The sequence below is a fragment of the Schistocerca nitens genome, chromosome 7 (genome assembly GCF_023898315.1).
Source record: "Schistocerca nitens isolate TAMUIC-IGC-003100 chromosome 7, iqSchNite1.1, whole genome shotgun sequence".
In the NCBI taxonomy this organism is placed as follows: Eukaryota; Metazoa; Arthropoda; class Insecta; order Orthoptera; family Acrididae; genus Schistocerca; species Schistocerca nitens.
The window spans coordinates 389,314,858-389,337,910 of NC_064620.1; the positions used below are offsets into that span (position 1 = coordinate 389,314,858).

Sequence of the window (23,053 nt, forward strand, 5' to 3'; positions counted from 1 at the left end):
GGCTTCAGCCAGCTTTCTGTACCTATAACGATTTCAGCTTCGTTAAGTTAATTTTATTTTAGAACTATGGACAGATATTTTGGAGAGTGAAGTTAAATGGGCTTTTGAAAATATGGCTGAAAACAAAACTAGTGGAAATGATGGAATTGCAGCATAATTGTTCAAAGTCATTGGAAAGGATGCAGGGAAGCTGATGCATTCAAGATGTCAGGAAAAATGGGGCACGCAACAGTGGCCAGACTGGAAAAGATCAGTCTTCATCCTGATCCCAAAGAAGGGAATTTATAAAGAATTCTCAGATCACCGAACACTTATCTCACATGCTAGCAAAGTCATGCTGAAAATCTTACAAAATAGACTTCGCTAGTATCTAGAGCGAGAACTACCGGCTGGGTTTCGTACAGGGAAAGGAGCCAGAGATCAAATAGCCAACATTCAGTGGATTATGGAAAAGGCAAGAGAATTCCAGAAAGACATGTATGTATACTTTACTGGTTATGCCAAATTGTGGGAAGTACTAAAAAATAAAGGAATACCAGATCATCTCATTCATCTCATACGGAGTTTATACTCTGACCAAGAAGCCACGGTGGGAACTGTGTATGAACAACAAAATGGATCAAGTTTCAGAAAGTGGTACGTCAAGGCTGCATCGTATCACCTTAGTTATTCAATCTGTGTGCAGAGCACGTAACGAGGATTGCCGGGCTAGACGAAGAAGAAACCGGAATTAAAGTAACTGGGATAGATATAAACAACCTCAGATATGCAAATGATACTATACTGTTGGCAGAAAGTGAAGAAGAGTTAAAGAGTTTCCTGTTGAAGGTGAAAGAAGAAAGTGAAAAACTTGCACTTAAGCTGAATGCTAAGAAAACGAAAATTGTGGCAACTACACGCATAATTTCGTGGCATATAGGAGGAGAATCGTTGGTCTCTGGTGATGATGACTGCAGCCGTGCAATGAGGAGACTATTGCTGCTTGGTAGAAAGGCGATGTCAAACCCTGGAAAGATTTTAAGGAGTAGAGCTATAACTTTAACAACAAAGATCCGTATTGTAAGGGCTATGGTCTCTCCAGTTGTGATATATAGATGTGAGCCTTAGCAATTAGAAAGGCGGAACGGCGAAGAATACACTGCTTTGAATTGTGGTGTTGGAGGAAACTTCTTATAGTTAGATTCTCATGGACTGCAAAGAGAACGAATAGATCAATATCGCATAAAACCAGAGAGCTCCGTGGAAGATCTGATACTACTTTGGACAAATCATGAGAAGACATGTTTCAGTGGAAAAAAAAAATAAGGCTGGGGAAGATCGAAGGCACTAGAAGAAGACTGATAGGATGAGATGGATCGATGGCATCACAGAAGTAATGCGTTCCGAAATAGAAAGCCTACTGGAGAAAGCGCAGGACAGAAGAAATTGGCGTGCTTTGGTTCAAGGGGTTTTGGAGAGACGGAACCGACTAAACGATTAGAGAGAGAGAGAGAGACCGTGTACGGAGATTCTATCACCGTCCATTTAACGTCAAATCCAATTATCTATGCGCTGTCGTAGTGCACCATATAGATAACTTCAGGTACCGACGTAAATATCGAACCATACTTTTTTAATTGTAGAATTGACCTGTATTTCAGACAATCCGTTTAAAAATTCGAAATTATTACTCAAGTACGTAGCTTGTTAAGGCGAGTTAAACTTTCACACACTACGAATGCAGGTCATGCAACTGACATTCGGAGTCTGATACCAGGCCACAGGCCGTTACTGATAGCCCAGCACAAGCTGCAGACAACGCAGAAACTGGGCAGTAGCTGACTTGAGGCGTGTAATGTGGTCCGATGAGTTGTGATTTTAATTAAAGCGTCTAGCGAACCGACGGCCTGCTGGGGCGATTAAACCGTAGTGAGTGGAGTGTGCAGTTCCTGCTCGAAGTGGTTCTTTTTGGGCCACGATTTGGGCCCAGTCACTCAGGTTACTGTGAACAAGAATGAGGATTCCTTTCAGTTCTCTCGGTGACCAAATTTTACCCTTTCTTCTACATCTTCGTGATGTGTATGTCGTAGACAGCCCCAAGATGACAACAGCCTTGTTCACAGGGCCCCACGCATTCGTTTCTGGTTTGACCAACATGCAGGCACACTGTCACACCTCGGCTGGCTCGCTAAGTCACCCGATCTTCGTCCTAGAGAAAGTTTGTGGGTCTACACTATCTGATGAAAGGTATCCGGACATCGACTGGTGTACATTAATATGGGGTGTGCCCACCCTTCACATTAGGGAGACTTGAACTCTGTTGGGGACATTGTTAATGAAGTGTCTCAATGGCGCCCATTCTTCCTCAAGAGCCGAAACCAGAGAAGGTAGTGATGCTTGAGTCTGGGTGAAGTCTACGTTTTAACTCATCCCAAAGGTGTTCTTTTGTGTTCACGCCTCGATTCCGTGCAGGTCAGTCCATACTAAAATCACGTATGTATAGCAGTTTTGTCACTCTTCTCTTTACATTGTACGTGACTACTACTGACCTGAGGCGGGAGGCGGGGGCGGAGCCTCTTCTTCTTAACCTATGGCTTCCCCACGCTGTCCGCCAGTTGACATCCATGTCTTGTACATAGTGTTCCTACTCGTGTATACATCTGCGTGATTACTCTGCTATTCACAATAAAGTGCGTGGCAGAGGGGTTCAATGAACCACCTTCAAGCTGTCTCTCTACCGCTCCTCTCTAGAACGGCACGCGGGAAAAACGAGCACTTAAAATTTTTCTGTGCGAGCCCTGATTTCTCTTATTTTATCGTGATGATTATTTCTCCCTATGTAGGTGGGTGGCAACAAAATATTTTCGCAATCGGAGGAGAAAACTGGTGATCGAAATTTCATGAGAAGATCCCGTCGCAACGAAAAACGCCTTTGTTTTAATGATCGTCACTCCAGTTCACGTATCATGTCTGTGACACTGTCTCCCCTATTTTGCGATAATACAATATGAGCCGCCCTTCTTTGTACTTTTTCGATGTCATCCGTCAGTCCCACCTGATGCGGATCTCAAATACTCCAGAATAGGGCGGACAAGCGAGGTTGCACTTTCCAAGTGTTCTGCCAATGAATCTCTTTGGTTTGCTCTACCCACAATGTTATTTATGTGATCGTTCTAGTTTAGGTTATTTATATTGTAATCCCTAAGTATTTAGTTGAATTTACAGCCCTCAGATTTGTGTGACTTATCGCGTAATCGAAATTTAACTGATTTCTTTTAGTACTCATGTGAATAACTTCACACTTTTCTTTATTCAGGGTCAATTGCCACTTTTCGCACCTTACAGATATCTTATCTAAATCATTTTGCAAGTCGTTTTGATCATCTGAGGACTTTACAAGACGGTTAATCACAGCATCATCTGCAAACAATCTAAGACGGCTACTCGGATTGTCTCCTATATTGTTAATATAGATCAGGAACAATAGAGGGCCTATAACACTTCCCTGGGGAACGCCGGATATTACTTCTGTTTTACTCGATGACTTTCCGTCTATTACTACGAACTATGACCTTTCTGACAGGAAATCACGAATCCAGTCGCACAACTGAGGCGTTACTCCGTAGGCACGCAGTTTGGTAGAAGACGCTTGTGAGGAACGCTATCGAAAGCCTTCTCCGCCTGCCACCTTTGAGTATATCATCAATTAATTACTGCATTTACTTTCAATTTAAGTTGCAATTCTTGTTGAGACATATCTCTAGGTCTCAAATTTACTGTTACTGCATTCTTCATTACTAGATGGGCATTCTGTTAGTAAAAGACTGAATGGCATTTCAGACCATGGTGCACCCGTTATGACACTAAAAGGTTTTTGTACTCAAACAATTGTTATATACAGTTACAAACTATGTAGAAAAGCTAATCCAATGCCATAGAGAGTTTTTTAAACCTCGTTTAGGAACAAGAGTGGCTGGGTGTTTATAGTGGCGATAACATAGATGACAAATATAATGCTTTCCTTAACACGTTTCTCATATTCTTCGATAGTTGCTTTCCAATAGAGCGTTCTAAACAGGGTACTATCAGTGAAAGGCAGCCTGAGTGGCTGTCAAGTGGGATAAGGATATCGTTTAGAACAAAGTAGGAATTACATCAAAATGTTTGAAGTAGTCACAATCGAGCTACAGTAGTCCATTACAGGCAATATTGTAAGGCGCTTAAAAACGTTTTTAGGAAGGGAAAGAGTGTATGGGACGCAAGTAGAATAGCTTATTCACAAGGTAAAATTAAAAGTGTATGGCCAGTCATGAGGATAATGTCTAGTCGGCAGCGCAAGGTCGACGGCATAAAGTCAGTTCGAAGTGAAAATATTTCTGTTCTGATAAGTCATGTATACGTACAATATTTAACAATCACTTTCTGAGCATAGCTGGTGAATTAAATAAAAAATTAATTTCTACAGGGAATCACGTAAATCACTTGGGAAATGTGTTTCCGAAACTGATGTCTGGAAAACTCCTCTGCGATACTGGCAAGGCTGAGACTGAATCAATATTTAAAGCACTGAAGACTACGGACTCTCATGGTCATAATGTAGCACCTAGCAGACTATTAAAGTACTGTGCTGCACGTGTTAGCGCTGTACTTAGCCATATTTGTAAATTTTCCTTTAAGAATAGTCTGTTTCCTGAACGATAAAAGTACTCAGTAGTAAAGCCGCATTATAAAAAGGAGGGGACGGATAATATAGACAATTTTAGACCTATTTCTATGCCATCAGTGTTTGCTAAAGTTATTGAAAAGGCTGTGTATGTAAGGATAATTGATCATTTTATTTCACATAATTTGCTATCAAAAGTACAAATCTGTTTTAGAAGTGGCTTAACAACTGAAAATACTCTGTTCCCTTTTGTCTGTGAGGTGCTGGAGGGATTAAACAAAAGTTTTTGAACGCTAGGCATTTTTTTTTTTTTTTTAGATTTAACTACGGCGTTTGTGTTGATGACAAAATATTGCTCCATACGTTGGACCATTATGGAACATGGGGGAGTAGCTTACAATTGGTTCACATCTTACTTTAACAACAGACAACAAAAGGTCATTATCCACAGTGTTGAGAATGGCAATGATGTGGGATCTGAGTGTGGCACAGTCAGAAGGGGGGAGGGGGGGGGGAGGAGGGGTTGCTCCAGGAATGAGTGCTGGGACCACTCTTGTTCCTTATTTATATAAATGGTATGCCGTCTAGTATTACAAGGGATTCTAAAACATTTCTGTTTGCTGATGAGACTAGTTTGGTAGTACAGGATGTTGTGTGCAACACTGATACTGTTTCAAATAGTGCAGTTCAAGAGATAAGTTCATAGCTTGTAGAAAATAAACTAACGCTAAATCACAGTAAGATTCAGTTTTTTTTTTCATTTTGTAACCCACAATTCAACAAAACCCGACGTTCTTATTTCATAGAGTGGGCATATGATTAGTGAAACTGAACAGTTTAAATTTCTATTTGTTCAGATAGATAGTTGGTAATTTGTCGTGGAAAGCCCACGTAATGCTGCCATTTTGCTATTCGAACGGTATCTGAAGTAAATGATAGTTCGACACGAATAGTAGTCTACTTTGCTTATTTTATTCGCTTATGACGTATTGTATTATATTTTGGGATAACTCTTCCCAGTCCCCAAGGATATTTTTGGCTCAGAAACGGACGGACCGTTCGGGCAATAAGTCATACAAGTTTGTGAACCTCTTGTCGACCTCTGTTCACTAGTTTGGATACTCTTACACTGGCCTCTACATACATGTATTCTTTATTGTAGTTTCGTATTAAAAATATCAGCTTATTCCCAAGAATTAGCAGATTTCACTCAGTTAATACTAAGCGAAATCCAATCTGCGTTTAGATCGCACTTCCTTGACCCTTGTACAGAATGGTGTGCAGTATACTGCTGCATCCATTTTCAATAAGCTACCACAAGAATTCAAAAATCGTAGCAGTAATCCAGGCGCTTTCAAATCGAAACTGAAGAGTTTCCTCGTGGGTCACTCCTTCTATTCTGTCGAAGAGTTCCTTGAAAAATTAAGCTGATTCCTGTTTTGTATTGTTGACTGCGTTTACATAAACTTATGGCTTGTCTCTTTTTGGGTACATACACATTTTATTTTATTTGTTATTACTTTTATGTTGTAATTTCATGTATTGACACGTTCCATGACTTTGGAGGTTGCTCCTCAATTTGGTCCTACGGAACTAGATGCGTAAAATAAAAATAAATAACTATGGCCTGATAATGATCTAAAACGGATTGAAACTGGTCACTGTTTTTAAATAAATGTGTTCATGTCCTAAAGATTGCTTTTTAATTTTTATTGAATATAGTTTGTAGATCGCTGCTTTTCCAGTTATGATTGCAAAAATAATGGCATATGAAATTGTTAAGAAATTTTTTTTTTTGTAGCAAGATGAGCACGACTGCCGTGCCGTAACAGGGAAAGTGTTGAGAGTGGTGCGTGTGTTTCTGTTGCAGGCGTTGCGTGGAGTTCACGGTCTGCGCAACCAGGTCGCTAGGTCGCTGGAAGGGGAGGGACGCTGAGGTGAGGTGAGTATCGGTTTCACGACCAGTGTCCAGTGTCCAGCGTCGCCCCAGTATGTGACGCAGCCACTGTCTGCTCCACCGCGTCCTGCGCGATCTGCCGGATACCTCCCTGCCCGTGCCGAGCCAAGTCAACAAAACACTAGTCGTGCTCCAGAACTGCGTGCACCTACTCACGGAGGCCCAGTGTGGGCTGTAATTATCGTATGGTAGCGAAACTTGGTAGATATGCTAATGCCTTAATGCGGAATCGATTCGCGCTGGAAAAAGATGAGTTCCAATTTTGGCCACCAGGTGCAAATCTGGCACTGCACAACATCTTCTCAACGTCTCCAGTGCTCATATTGAACAAATTGTGTAAGCGGCGGTTAACAATAGAATCGGCTTTATGCCTTTATCATTCGTTTGATCTTTTCTGCCCATGTCCCGTTTCTAATCCATTACATAAGGAAACCTTTCTGTGCGTCTCTCTCGAATTCACAGAGCCGAATTTGAACCTGGCGACCAAGATCTAACTAACAAGATCTGTTTTCTCTAATCGAGAAAAATGAGGTATTTAGTCCGGCCGCCATCTCTGTAGACTTTTAGACCCTCCCGTTCTAACAGATTGTTGCCCAAAGTGTTGTCGACACTACCCATCAAGGTTATTAGTGTTCGTATTTTTAATTTACTTACACTAAGCGACATACCGGCAACACATCTTTAAAGTTTTGCATATTGTGTTATACATGTGGCATTGTTCAGCTACCACCTAGGGACTTCAAAAAGTACACTACTGGCCCTTAAAATGGCTATACCACGAAGATGACGTGCTACAGACGCGAAATTAAACCGACAGGAAGAAGATGCTGTGATATGCAAATGATTAGCTTTTCAGAGCATTCACATAAGGTTGGCGCCGGTGGCGACACCTACAACGTGCTGGCATGAGGAAAGTTTCCAACCGATTTCTCATACACAACAGCAGTTGACCGGCATTGCCTGGTGAAACGTTGTTGTGATGTCTCGTGTAAGGAGGAGAAATGCGTACCATCGCGTTTACTACTTTGATAAGGGTCGGATTGTAGCGTATCGCGATTGCGGTTTATCGTATCGCGACATTGCTGCTCGCGTTGGTCGAGATCCAATGACTGTTAGCAGAATATGGAATCGGTGGGTTGAGGAGGGTTATACGGAACGCCGTGCTGGATCCCAACGGCCTCGTATCAATAGCAGTCGAGATGACAGGCATCTTATCCGCACGGCTGTAACGGATCGTGCAGCCACGTCTCGATCACTGAGTCAACAGATGGGGACGTTTGCAAGACAACAACCATCTGCACGAACAGTTCGACGACGTTTGCAGCAGTATGGACTATCAGCTCGGAGACCATGGCTGCGGTTACCCTTGACGCTGCATCACAGTCAGGAGCACCTGCGATTGTGTACTCAACGACGAACCTGGGTGCACGAATGGCAAAATGTCATTTTTTCGGGTGAATCAAGGTTCTGTTTACAGCATCATGATGGTCGATTCCGTGTTTGGCGACATCGCGGTGAACGCACATTGGAAGCGTGTATTCGTCATCGGCATACTGGCGTATCACACTGCGTGATGGTATAGAGTGCCATTGGTTAGATGTCTCGGTCACCTCTTGTTCGCATTGACGGCACTTTGAACAGTGGACGTTACATTTCAGATGTGTTACGGCCCATGGCTCTACCCTTCATTCGATCCCTGCGAAACCCTATATTTCAGCAGGATAATGCACGACCGCATGTTGCAGGTCCTGTACGGGCCTTTTTGGATACAGAAAATGTTCGATTGCTGCCCTGGCCAGCACATTCTCCAGATCTCTCACCAATTGAAAACGTCTGGTCAATTGTGGCCAAGCAACTGGCTCGTCACAATACGCCAGTCACTACTCTTGATGAGCTGTGGTATCGTGTTGAAGCTGCATGGGCAGCTGTACCTGTACATGACATCCAAGCTGTGTTGACTCAATGCCCAAGCGTATCAAGGCCGTTATTACGGCCAGAGGGGGTTGTTCTGGGTACTGATTTCTCAGGATCTATGCACCCAAATTGCGTGAAAATGTAATCGGATGTCAGTTCTAGTATAATATATTTGTCGAATGAATACCCGTTTATCATCTACATTTCTTCTTGGTGTAGCAATTTTAATGGCCAGTAATGTAAGTTACACATGTCATGCTATTCTAAGATTTTTTCGCAAGAATAGTGGCACATTGTCAGAAGAGAGTATATGTCCTGCAGAGACGGGTAACAGGTGCATCACAGTGTGGGAATGATATGGCGTAGCATCAGGAAACCCGCTCCAAAGTACCCGGGGCAGTGGGATCCGTGTGAGCAAAACGTCTAAATGTCACATAGGTTCACGGTGTAAGTCTGGAGGTATACGGACGAAACGCTTTGTGGAGAGCAGCCGCAGTGAAATAGTGCCCACAGTTTGACAGACGTGGGTGGTGGTGATTATCCGGCAGTGCAGTCGACGTGGACCACAGTTGACAACGTCCAGGCATTGAGGAGGAGCATCTGGGAGAAACGAGAGTTTTCTACGATGAGGGCGTTCACACAGCCGTTCTCGAATTGGATTGGTGACCAAGGAGCGGATTCCTGTCGTCTAGGAATTTGACGATTGGTAGAACTTCCGACCGTTGTTTATAGAGATTTGGTGGCTATGTTGAAAAATTTTGTCACGTACCTGTGTCATTTTGATGTGAAGATCATCATTCAATAAAAGTTACTTGACCTGTTATAGTAACGAGTCGCCGAAATGTAACTGCCTTACAGCCGCTGCACATGATTCACGTCAAGCTGTTAACTAATAGCGCGCTGAAAGCCCCAGCCCATATTTAAAAGGAACCGTGCCACAAGCAGGAAGGTTTTGTTCGGCCCGTTTGGCTTTATCCAGATTTTATCTTTGTAGTTTCTGCTGTCCCCTTCGTTTTAAACATGGACAACCGCTTTTAGCATACTGTTTGTTAAAGCTTGGTGTGAATGATGTGGAGCGGCTCTAAGGCAGTTACATTTCGGCGATCACTTGTTGAAAAGGAATCCTTATCACCTGTGGATGAGTCTTCTACTGACGCGAAACCGATCATAAATTTAATATAAAGTATTCTACAGCGAGTGTGGATTATTTGTTTGAAAACAGTGTATATAAGATGCGCCCCATATTAGCCTGGCAATAAAGGGAAAAAGAAAGGTAGAGCACTTGCCCGCGAAAGGCATAGGTCCTGAGTTCGAGACTCGGTCCGGCACACAGTTTTAATCTGCCGGAAAGTTTCAACAGACGGAACATTTTAGCCGGCCTCGGTGGCCGAACTGTTCTAGGCGCTCAGTCCGGAGCCGCGCGACTGCTACGGTCGCAGGTTCGAATCCTGCCTCGGGCATGGATGTGTGTGATGTCCTTGGGTTAGTTAGGTTTAAGTAGTTCTAAGTTCTAGGGGACTGATGACTTCGGATGTTAAGTCCCATAGTGCTCAGAGCCAATTGAACCATTTGAACGGAACGTTTTACCAATCGTTGAATTCTTCGACGATAGAAATCCTCTCCTTGGTCACGGAGCAATTCGAGAACGGCAAAGTGAACGCCCTCATCGTAGGAAAATCTCTTTGAAACTACGCCGAGAAAGGACATGGTGTGTGTGTGTGTGTGTGTGTGTGTGTGTGTGTGTGTGTGTGCGTGTGTGTGTGTGGAGATGTAAGGAAGCTGGGACTTGGTTATAGAGGCGCAGCAGGACAGGGTTTTCAAGGATGGAGTATATTAATTGAATAAGAAAATAAGCTTCTTTGGTGGCCAATACAATGTCGTTTTCTAGTTTTATAGAAGACGTGGAGAAATAAATATTCACTGTGGCAGCTGCGTCTCAATACAATTTATTGCATTTGCCTTACACTGTCTTCCGAGATCACAGCCAAGCATAGTTAAGTTGATAATTGACTTCCGCCCTATTCCTCTGGGACAGGCAGTGTCAATGCCCTCTATCACTAAATTCAAAGAGATAGTCAACTGCAGGTCAACGACGGTCGTGGAAAGATGTTATCTGATCGCAACGATGGGAGAAAGCGTGTGTTAAAGAAAGACTCGATCCGAGAGTAAAATAGAACCTTTCACTCCATTACTGGATATGCGCTGACATGAAACGTTAGCTCGCCAACATTCACTGTCTGATGAAAAATATCTGGACATTTCTTATTAGACTTTACTACAGGGTGTGTCCACCCTTCGCCTCTATGTCGGCTTGAAATCAGCTGTGGACACTTTGACTTATGTGTCCGAATGTCCGTGGAGGAATGGCAACTCGTTGTTCATTTCCATTTGACATTCTATTTTACCCTAGTTTTAGTTTGGTAATGTCAGTAAGCATTGTCCCACTTAAAAAGTGTATGTTTGCACAAAATACGCGTTTTAAATATTATTAGTAAGCATACGAGTCCCTGGCAACCAATCCATTCTATGTGCAGTTCCATTTCCGCAATATTTGCGGTAGTCAGGCTGTAGAGGGTGCCAGATAAAAAAAAAGTAATACACTATTCAATTACAAATGCGCTTCATTACAGTAAAAGTGATGTCTGGGAACAGTTCGATTCGATGCTGTAGTTCAACCTTAAGACGAAAACCATACAAACCTCGTCTAATGAAAACAAAGTAGTTGTATTCTTGTTTATTCCACCTTCATCATGACTTAAGTTCATGAGAGCTATTTTGTTCCGTACCCTCTCATTGATCAATCCCTAGAGGTTGTACACACACACACACACACACACACACAAACGGAAGAAGGCGGAATAAACAACAACTCTGTTTTGATGAGCTTTGTATATTTTTCGTCTGAAGGCATCCAATCGAACTTTTCCCAGACATCGCTTTTCCTGTAATGAAGCGCATTTGCAGTTGAATACAGTGTATTACTTTATTCCTATCTGGCACCCTCCACAGCCTAACAAAAAACAGCTTCGTTAGAGGACATCTTATGTTATGTTATGTTAACAGGGGACCTAGAAACGACGGAGAGGCTCCGTCCCCGCTGCAGCCGCAGTGGCCCACAACCCCACGACGATTACCGCAATCCACTTCACCCCTCCGCCGCCCCACACCGAACGCAGGGTTACTGTGCGGTTCGGCTCCCGGTGGACCCCCCAGGGAACGTCTCACACCAGACGAGTGTAACCCTTATGTTTGCGTGGTAGAGTAATGGTGGTGTACGTGTACGTGGAGAACTTGTTTGCACAGCAATCGCCGACACAGTGTAGCTGAGGCGGAATAAGAGGAACCAGCCCGCATTTGCCGAGGCAGATGGAAAACCGCCTAAAAACCATCCACAGCCTGGCCGGCTCAGCGGACCTCGACACAAATCCGACGGGCGGATTCGTTCCAGGGACCGGCACTCCTTCCCGCCTGGGAAGCCGGAGGCCATCTTAATCCGACAGTCGATCATTTCACCCTGTCAGTTTCACATTACAGCAGTACATCCGTAGTACATCACGACTTGCCTTACAACTCTGCACGGTTCAGTAAGAGAGAACGAATCAACGAACAGGAAGCAATGGCAGCGCCATCATTCGCATACTCGCAGAACTAAGGTGGGAAGGAAGGAGCCAGTATAGCACTGCCGTAACAGTGCCGCCTCGATTTCCAATGTACACAACATTCAACATTAGACTCGTACTTGCTGATGTTTGCTGGCGTGGTCTGTCCACACGAGCTCGACGCAAGCGCGGAATTTTTACAGCGTAATAATAAACTGCGGTTTTCAGGACGTTTTCACCGTCTTCGGCAGCTCACCTAAAAGCGACTAGCAGGTACCCATTCGATATATCGTGGCGTGTGGTTAACGATGACCAGCTGCAAACTCGAAATTTCTTTGAGCGTGCGTCCCTTTGATTAACTTGCGTGATTTGAGACGGTTACAGTGGAAGCAGCTGACAGGTACGGGAGTCGAGCGGAGACCCTGGCAATAGCGGGCGTCCTTGCCGCGTAATGGGATTTGCGTCCGCTACCCCGACCGGTTGTGTCGGGACGACAGGACGACACTTTCCGCAACGGTGAGTCACGGGACCCGCAGCCCCGTCGGGGAACGTCCAAGGACTCTGGGGGGAGCGCAGGCAATCACCGGCGTCTCCAGCCGCCCACGCCCGCCTGCCTGTGACACCTCGTTCGCCGCGATGGCTTTTCAATCGCGCTGCTAATGCGGCCGGCAAATCCATTCCGGCCGTGACTGATTTAGAATTGCGGGGGCGTCGCGAGTCCGGAGCGTAGCGGCAGCCGGCGCACTACTATCTGCCTCCAGCTCCCCCCTGTAGACAGGGGCCAACTGCGGTCCTTTTGCTCTCTCGTGTCGGGCAGCAGCCAGTCGTAAAGAGTGCAGGCTATGCGCCGCTCGGGTCGGCGACTGTGGCTAACCGCACTTATGAGGCACTGTAGCACGGCTCTTCTTCTACAGTGATGGTCTCCACTCTAAAACGAAGCGTAGGCTTTCATTTACGTTTGTACCACCGCAGACGAAAATAGTCTCATTTAGGCGGAGCGTTCTTAAGGTGCTCTTCTTTACTTTCTATCCGCCCTCCCCTTCCAGTACCGACAGTACCGCTGTTAATGAGATGCGCCGTTCGTGTCTCGGTCGGTCCAAAAATTCAGCCGCACGGAAGTCTGCCATTTCACTCGGGAGATCGTGCATCGGGAGGCACTAAGCTGAAGCGATTGTAGACGATACTTTCGTTGTCGGACACCATCGAAGTGATAATTTAAACGGCTTTTTAGGACATCTGAATTCAATCCACCTGAATATTCGCTTCACGATGGTGATGCAAAAACATAGTTCTCTTCTCTTGGTCTGGAGGAAGGTTGATGATACGTTGGGACGTGCCGTTTATCGGAAGACAACACAAAAATCTGTCAAATGAAACTGTAGGTACCAGAGAACATTTTCACACCTCAGACTGAACGCGACGAATAAAAATTCGTACCGAGGCCGGGATTCGAACCTGGACCTTCTGCTCATTAGGCAGATACGCTAACACAACGCCATGCTGGCACAGTGGCTGTGCACACCTGCACCGACTACTCTAGCATGCTTTCCCTCCTCAGTCCAAATTCCCATTCACACTTCATCCCACTTGAGAACTGAAAAGGTCTCTGGAACCATGTAGTTTCATTTGATTAAAAATATCTGTGCTTGGGTTTCGACTGAGGAGCGAGGCGTGCTCGTAGTCCGTGCAGTTGTGCAAAGCCACTTTGCAGGGCTGGGTTGTGTTTAGCGCATCTCTCTAACGAGCAGCTGACTTGGGTTCGAATCTCGGCCTTGGTAAAAACTGTCATTCACCACTTCAGTCTGCATTTATATGTAGCACAGATTTGTACCTTTAGGCTGATGGTTGTCACCATCCAGCTCAGCATGAAAGGGTACTTCGTATCTTGTTTCATACGGTCCACGTCATCTCAGACTAGAGAGTCTGTCAGATAAGTTAGCCCATTTCGAAATCACTTTTGTCCAATATGATAACAACAAAGACACTTCAGACCAACTTTGCGCTACCGACCAACCGTTACTTGGATAACGGATGAAACTAACGAAGAGGCAACGAAGTCTATACGGCCTTTCTACCGTACGTAAGCCGCATTTTCAACAGGACTGATCGTATTCTGTGTAGACAATAGATGAAATCTGCTTTTCGACCACCATTTAAGATTAGGGTCCTTTTAGTTTCCGCAAAAGGGTGATCTTGGTTTTCGTAAGGCAGGTGTCTACCTTATCCCTTGTAGATGTGGCATGTCATAATTGCTCAAACTATCAGGGCCGTCGAGGACCCATGAAGTGAAAATAACCGTCACACACGCTTACAACAGCCGCTCAAATCTGCCATTGTAAAACATTGCTTTGCAACAGTCATCCTATGGAATTTAGTAACGCGGAGATTCTGGCGTACACTTTCAGCTGTCGGGATCGTATTATTCAAAGTAACAGTTGAGGTAGAATTAGCAAGTGGTCTTATAAGATGCTTAAATTCTGCTTGGAATCCTGCTATCTCTGTTCAAACATCAGAGGGACAGAGTTGGTAATTAATAGTCACTGTCGGTAACTTCAGACATTGGTCACTTTTGGTTGTGTGTTGGCGCTAGTGTTTACAGTGTGTGTGTGTGTGTGTGTGTGTGTGTGTGTGTGTGTGTGTGTGTTATGTCCCGCATACCGAGGTATTATACGGGACGACAATTATTGAACTATATGAAATAAAATCGTCATAACTTCCGAACGGTTTGCGTTAGAACGTTCGAACTGCTCGTTTGGCTGTGGGACATGATGGTAAATAGCATGCGCATGCGCGTTGTTGTTGTCGGCCATTTTCAGGTGAAAATATCACGGTACAACGTGCCTGAGCATATAGCCCTTGTGAAGGCCTGCTATGCGAACAATAACGGCCCAAGTACGGCTCAAAGGAAGCTTGCGACCGAGTTTAAGGTGAAGACAACCAGTCCAGGTTTGCTAAAAATCAAGAATTTTATTCGCAAGTTTGAGAGAAAATGGTTCAAATGGCTCTGAGCACTATGGGACTTAACTTCTATGGTCATCAGTCCCCTAGAACTTTGAACTACTTAAACCTAACTAACCTAAGGACATCACACACATCCATGCCCGAGGCAGGATTCGAACCTGCGACCGTAGCGGTCGCACAAGTTTGAGAAAACGGGTAGTGTTCGTGATGACAGTGTTGGCAATGCCGGTCGTCCAAAAAGGATGAAAACGCCTGAAAACATCGAGAAGACGCGCCCTGTTTTTCAAACCAGCCCCAGGAAATCGATCAGACGAGGTGCACAACAGGTGGGAATTAACTGGGAGACACTGCAACAAATTGTTGCCATTAACCCCAGGGCCATGGAACAGAAATGAGGAAAAGGACTTAGATATGAATACGGTTTGATTTAGCGACGAAGCCAACTTTCATTTGGATGGGTTCAGCAACAAGAAAAATTGGCGCTTTTGGGGGACCGAGAATCCGTATTTTGTGATCGAGAAGTCTTTTCAACCTCAACGGGTGATTGTGGTGTGCAGTGTCAAGTCACGGAGTAATGACTGCGATATTTCTTGATGGCGTGGCAGCTACCGAACGATACGTGAAGGTTTTGGAAAATGATTTCATTCTCATTATCCAGAGGGACCCTGATTTCGACAAGATGTGGTTTAAGCAAGACCGATCTCGACCCCATTGAAGCAGGAGAATGCCTCATGTCCTGGAAGAGTACTTTGGGGGCCACGTTCTGGCTCTGTGGTACCTCGAGGCCAGTGGCATGAGCCTCGATTGGCCGCCATATTTTCCGGATCTGAACACATGAGACTCCTTTTTGTGTCACTATATTAAACACAAGGTGTACAGCAAAAACCCCGAAACCATTGCTGACCTGAAAACGGCCATTCAGGAGGTCACCGGCAGCATCGATGTTCCGACATTTCAGCGGCTCGTAGAGAATTTCGCTATTCGTCTGCCCCACATCATCGCCAGTGACAGCAGGCGTATCGAACACGTCATAACATAAATCAGAATATCTGTAGTGACGTTTACGTGTAGAATAAAGTGGTGCACGCCATAGTTTGTAACTAAATTACGTTTTTTTTCATGTAGTTCAATAATTGCCAGCTTGTATCTCTCGTTGCACGGTGTGCATATCTCGAAATATCGGCGGTTGTCGAATACATCATCCGGCTGCATTCTCGTAAGTTATATGAAGCGCTTCTCGATACAGTAGCCTTCTTTTTGTGTATGTGGTATCATATTCGCGACATGATGTGGAACACGTCAGTAGGCTGATAAATACGATGTCCTCGGCGAAAACAGGGCTACGTGATGCTAATTTCATACATAACTGGATCTTTTTGCTTAAATGTTAATCTGAAGCAATAAATGATGAACTTTACCCAACCATATACATACCATTTACTCAGAAGTTCATCTATGATGTGATGAAAATTGTCGATACGGAGATTGTGACGAACCAATTGTACAACAGTGGGTTTTATTTAATCTAAAAACACAACATGATCCTCTAAGGAAGCAACGATTTGTAATTTCGAGTTATTTCACATACTAATAAAAATTTAATGGATACCTACCTGTGTTGTCCCGAAACTATTACGAACTATAAAAGAACGCGTATTTCGCCATTAGGCACAGTCAAAAATATAAAAGCAGCATAAATGCATTACCATATGTATAAGACTTTCTATTATAGATAAAACACGGTACTAAGGTCTATTACTGGTCACTCTTAACGCTGTCACAGAACTCTCTTCACTGAGTAACGTTGTAATACTTGGATACATCAGTGCAGTTCAACGATACAGCTGTCGTCTCAAAGAATTTTGAGCTTCTGCGTATATGTACGATAGCAAAACACCTATATTACAATATCTGAGATTTCACATAATATTAAAATAGAAAATGGTACATCATCCTACGTTCGCAACCAATCGAATCCCCGTGACTAACACAATCCTTGTTCCAAATTTTGTTCACTGTCTACATTATAAATTGCAAACTAAAAACAAGAAAAATTCCAGAATGAATGTTTCACTCTGCAGCGGAGTGTGCTCTGACATGAAACTTACTGACAGATTAAAACTGTGTGCCGGGCTGGGGTTCGAAACTGAGAACTTTCCCTTTCGCGGAAAAGTGTTCTACCAACTGAGCTACCCGAGAACAACACATGATCCGTCTTCACAGCTTTACTTCCGCCAGTAGATCATCTCATACCTTCCAAACTTCATGTTCGAGTTCTGCCCCGATTGGGAAACCAAAGTATCACAGATATTCATAGGCGCTTTCAGAATGTCTTCAGAGACCTGGTAGTGAACAAAAACACGGTTAGTCGCTGGGCGAGGCATCTGACATCATCGCAGTAAGGTTGCGCAAACCTGCCCGCTCTCCCGCGTGTCGCAGGTCGCACACAGCTGTGACTCCTGCAATGTTGGAACGTGTGGACACTCTCCTTCGAGGTGATCGACGGATCACAATCAAACACCTCGCTCCACAGCTGGACGTCTCCGTTAGTAGTGCTTACACACTCGTCCACCAGTTGGAGGTACTCACAGTTGTGTGCCTGCTGGCTCCGCACAGCTTAATGGAAAACCATAAAGAGCATCGAAGGACCGTCTGCGCGGAATTGCTTGCGCGTTACGATGCTGAGCGTGACAATTTTTTTCGAACATCGTCACAGGCGAAGAAACTAGAGTTAATACCTTCGAAACTGAAACAAAACGGCAATCCACGGAGTGGCGCTAAAAAACCTCTCCTCCGAATAAAAAGTTCAAAGCCGCACCCTCAGGCGGCAGAGTCAGGGCGACGTTCTTCTGGGACTCTGAAGGGGTTATTCTGTTTGATGTCTTCCCTCATGGTGCAACGAACGACTCTGAAGTGTATTGTGCTACCCACAGGAAACTGAAGAGCGTGTTTTCGCCACAAAAATGCAAACCAACTTCTCTCTCTCACCATAACAACACACGATCTCATGCAAGTCTGCACACCCAAGGGGAGCTCATAAAATTTCGTTGGACCGTTCTTCTTCATCCATCCTACAGCCCGGACCTTCCGACCTCCATCTGTTTGGCCCAATGAAGAATGCACTCCACGGAAGCAGTACTTGGATGATCGGGAGGTTATTGATACAGCAAGTCGTTGGCTTTGACGTCCATGCGGCCAAACGGGTCCTCCCTGGAAGGTGGCGTAAGACCGTCACGTTGGACAGAGATTATGTTGAAAAATACAGTTTTGTAGCCAAAAGAGTGGGGAATAATATGGTGTACTGAAATCCTGAGTAAAACCAACCTTTCAGAAAAAAATATATGTATACTTATTGCACTCCCCTCGTAGACAAATTTTGTCAAATAACTGTAGGGAGGATATATGGTATGGACTGTCCCCCTGCATATTGGCAGATTTCCCCTGTGTCCGGGACGGTCGGCGGTAGGCGGCGGCCGGAAGCCGTAGTTGGCAGATATAACGGCAGGTCTAGCTGCGGCGTGCTGTGGCGTGCGGGCCGGGGAGAGAGAGAAAGAGAGAGAGAGAGAGAGAGACCACGAGAGGAGTGCTGTGCGAACCTCACCTCTGCTGGCCGCTTTGTTCTGCCGAGCCGGAGCTGCCGGAAATCCGCCGCCGCCCCCGCCACCTCCGACGCGCTCCGCTTCGTACCACTCAGCCTCTTCCTCACCACGCCCCCAGCTATAGTACTGTACCCAATAACAATAACGCTCTATGGCGCAACGGCCGGGTGCGAGTCTTTCTATTGAACGCCACTTCGGCGACTTGGTGTCCCAAAGCCAACGGAACCAGTCGTACCCATTTGATCACCCACCCAAGAATTAATTGAGAACGCCGTTGTTTAACATAAATTATAGAGAGAGAATCGATGTTTCTGAAGTGGCAGTGTCGTTGACTACAATACCCAATGTCGAGAGTGAAATTTTCACTCTGCAGCGGAGTGTGCGCTGATATGAGACTTCCTCGCAGGTTAAAACTGTGTGCCGGACCGAGACTTGCTCCTGGGAAGTCTCAGTACTCAATGTGAAACATCCCCTTAGGGAAATTTTATGAATGACTGTGCTGGTAAACCTCTTACATTATTTGATTTTCAAACAGCTGAGCAGAACTGAACGTACTCGGACATTTCGCTCTTTACTTATTCTGATCAACACTAAACTGACACACAATATTTTTAGCGCAACGCAACCTGACTTTCAATAATACTTACAAGAGAATGGCCCTGACTAACAATAACCTTCATGAATCACTTACCTCACAAAAATCTTCGTTACTCGTACTGCAATACAGCGAGCGCCAATACTGCCAGCTAAATAAAAGATTCTAACTACTGAAGGCACTAACTACTGATAGGCATAGTTAGCAAATGAAAGATTTTGATAGAGAACAAACAATGTATTTACCTTAATAATGTTCAAAACTCATCATCATTATATATATATATATATATATATATATATATATATATATATATATATATATATATATATATGGTAAGTCACCTAACGTTAGCGCTGGATATATTTCGTAAACCACATCAAATACTGACGAATCGATTCCACAGACCGAACGTGAGGAGAGGGGCTAGTGCAACTGGTTAATACAAACCATAAAAAAATGCACGGAAGTATGTTTTTTAACACAAACCTACGTTTTTTAAATGGAGCCCCGTTAGTTTTGTTAGCACATCTGAACATATAAACAAATACGTAATCAGTGCCGTTTGTTGCATTGTAAAATGATAATTACATCCGGAGATATTGTAACCTAAAGTTGACGCTTGAGTACCACTCCTCCGCTGTTCGATCGTGTGTATCGGAGAGCACCGAATTACGTAGGGATCCAAAGGGAACGGTGATGGACCTTAGGTACAGAAGAGACTGGAAAAGCACATTACGTCCACATGCTAACACCTTTTTATTGGTCTTTTTCACTGACGCACATGTACATTACCATGAGGGGTGAGGTACACGTACACACGTGGTTTCCGTTTTCAATTACGGAGTGGAATAGAGTGTGTCCCGACATGTCAGGCCAATAGATGTTCAATGTGGTGGCCATCATTTGCTGCACACAATTGCAATCTCAGGCGTAATGAATGTCGTACACGCTGCAGTACATCTGGTGTAATGTCGCCGCAGGCTGCCACAATACGTTGTTTCATATCCTCTGGGGTTGTAGGCACATCACGGTACACATTCTCCTTTAACGTACCCCACAGAAAGAAGTCCAGAGGTGTAAGATCAGGAGAACGGGCTGGCCAATTAATGCGTCCTCCGCGTCCTATGAAACGCCCGTCGAACGTGTACCTCACCCCTCATGGTAATGTACATGTGCGTCAGTGAAAAAGACCAATAAAAAGGTGTTAGCCTGTGGACGTAATGTGCTTTTCCAGTCTCTTCTGTACCTAAGATCCATCACCGTTCCCTTTGGATCCCTACGTAATTCGGTACTCTCCGATACACACGATCGAACAGCGGAGGAGTGGTACTTAAGCGTCAGCTTTAGGTTACAATATCTCCGGATGTAATTAACATTTTACAATGCAACAAACGGCACTGATTACGTATTTGTTTATATGTTCAGATGTGCTAACAAAACTAACGGGGCTCCATTTAAAAAAACGTAGGTTTGTGTTAAAAAACATACTTCCGTGCATTTTTTTATGGTTTGTGTTAACCAATTGCACTAGCCCCTCTCCTCACGTTCGGTCTGTGGAATCGATTCGTCAGTATTTGATGTGGTTTACGAAATATATCCAGCGGTAATGTTAGGTGACTCACCCTGTATATATGTGTAAGCTTAGGGACTGATGACCTTAGCAGTTAAGTCCCACAAGATTTCACACAGATTTGACATGTTTCTTTTTTCTTTAATACGTTCAATATATATATATATATCCACATGTCCAGATCGTCGCTCTCAAAATTCTGCCATCTCTCGCCTCACATCCACCACTGCTGGCGGCTGACCTCCAACTGCACAACGCTACGAGCTGTTCACATCCCAACACCACAATAGCAAATATTCCAACAATGCAAACCAGCCACAGACTTCACACAGCACAGTCAGTGATTTTCGTATAGAGCGCTACGTGGCGTTACCGACATAAAAACCTAAACAGCCTACTTACAAATGTTTCGCCACCATTTCTCAATTTCACAGAAGTTTCGCGCCAATTGGTAATCAGAGCGCTATTGAATTATCTGAAACTGTGACGTTCGGTATTCGGTATTCTCTGTGTTCTTGTGGTGTTCTATCCAAAGACTGGGTTGTCGCAACTCACCTCGCAAGTCTATCCTGGGAAAGCCTCTTCATCTATGCATGCTACATCTACATGCACCTCCCTACTGTAAGCGGGCAAGTCTATCCTGGGAAAGCCTCTTCATCTATGCATGCTACATCTACATGCACCTCCCTACTGTAAGCGGGAGTTGGTTTGACTCAGTTTTACCCTCCGCACTGCCCTCCACAAAGGAATCTGGGGAACCCTTCATGGCTCACGATGTGTTCCAGCAACCGAACACTTCTTTTACTCAAGTTGTGCGACATGCTTGTGCCGTGCAGGATTAGCCGAGCGGTCAGGGGCGCTGCAGTCATGGACTGTGTGGCTGGTCCCGGCGGAGGTTCGAGTCCTCCCTCGGGTGTGTGTGTGTGTGTGTGTGTGTGTGAGTGTGTTTGTCCTCAAGATACTTTAGGCTAAGTAGTGTGTAAGCTTAGGGACTGATGACCTTAGCAGTGAAGTCCCATAAGATTTCACACACATTTGACATGTTTATTTTTTCTTTAATACGTTCAATAAGTAATGCAACACTTTTTTTCTCAGTCACTTTGGTTTGAGAAAAGCGGAATTTGTTGTGCGACGCCGTGGAACATTTCCGCTTCAGTCCCTGTAGTTTCAAGAAGTTCTGATAGATGACAGCGCTATACGTAGCCTTCAAAATGGTGCCTGTAGCGGAGGTTCGTTCCAAGCAGAGAGTTTCAGAAAACCAGAGCATCGCAGGAATTCACATTTGCTTGCAGACTGTCTACGCAAAGCTGGCTGTGAACAAACGCACGGTGAGTCGTTGGGTGAGGCGTCTGACATCATCGCAAAACAGTCGCGTAAATCTATGCAATCTCCCGCGTGGCGGCCGGCCCCACACAGCTGTGACCCTCATGTAATGTTGGAACATGCGGACACTGTCATTCGAGGAGATCGACGGATCACTGTCAAACACCTCCCTGCACAGCTGGACGTCTCTGTTGGTAGTGCTGACAGTCTGCGTACCCGAGATGAGCTCACAAAATTTCATTGGACTGTCCTTCCTCATCCATCTTACTGCTTAGGTCTCCCACCTTCCGACTTAAATCTATATGGCCCAATGAAGGATGCAGTCCACGGGAACCATTACGTGGGGGATGGAGAAGTTAATGATGCAGCAAGGCGTTGGCTCCGTCGTTGACCAGTCGAGTGGTACCATGTGGGCATAAGGGCCTTCCCAATAAGGGTGGCGTCAGGCCGTCGCTTAGAACGGAGATATTGTTGAAAAATAGGGTTTTGTAACCAAAAGAATTGGGAATAATATGGTGTATTAAAATTCAAACTGGTTTTAACAGAAAAAGTGTTGCATTACTTACTGAACGCCCCTCGTAGATTCAGTTTTACTGTTGTGGTGTATGGTTTGGTACTTGGGCAGTGTACGTCTCTATTGAAACTTCCTGGCAGATTAAAACTGTGTGCTGGACCGAGACCCGAACTCGCGACCTTTGCCTTTCCCGGGCAAGTGCTCTACCAACTAAGCTACCCAAGCACCACTCACGCCCCGTCCTCACAGCTTTACTTCTGCCAGTACCTCGTCTCCTACCCTCCAGACTTTACAGAAGCTCTCCTGCGAACCTTGTAGAGCACTTGCCCGCGAAAGGCAAAGGTCCCGAGTCCGAGTCTGCCAGGAAGTTTCATAT

General features: G+C 44.8%; 1 protein-coding gene across 2 annotated transcripts in view; it reads left to right on the forward strand.

Annotated features, from left to right (window-relative positions):
• Nucleotides 1-23,053, forward strand: part of LOC126194711 (uncharacterized) — a 965,948-nt gene that overhangs the window by 411,607 nt on the left and 531,288 nt on the right. For both annotated transcript variants that reach the window (XM_049932947.1, XM_049932949.1), the window contains exon 3: nt 6,513-6,584. The gene's annotated coding sequence lies outside the window, so the exon portion shown is untranslated. The remainder of the gene's footprint in view (nt 1-6,512; nt 6,585-23,053) is intronic.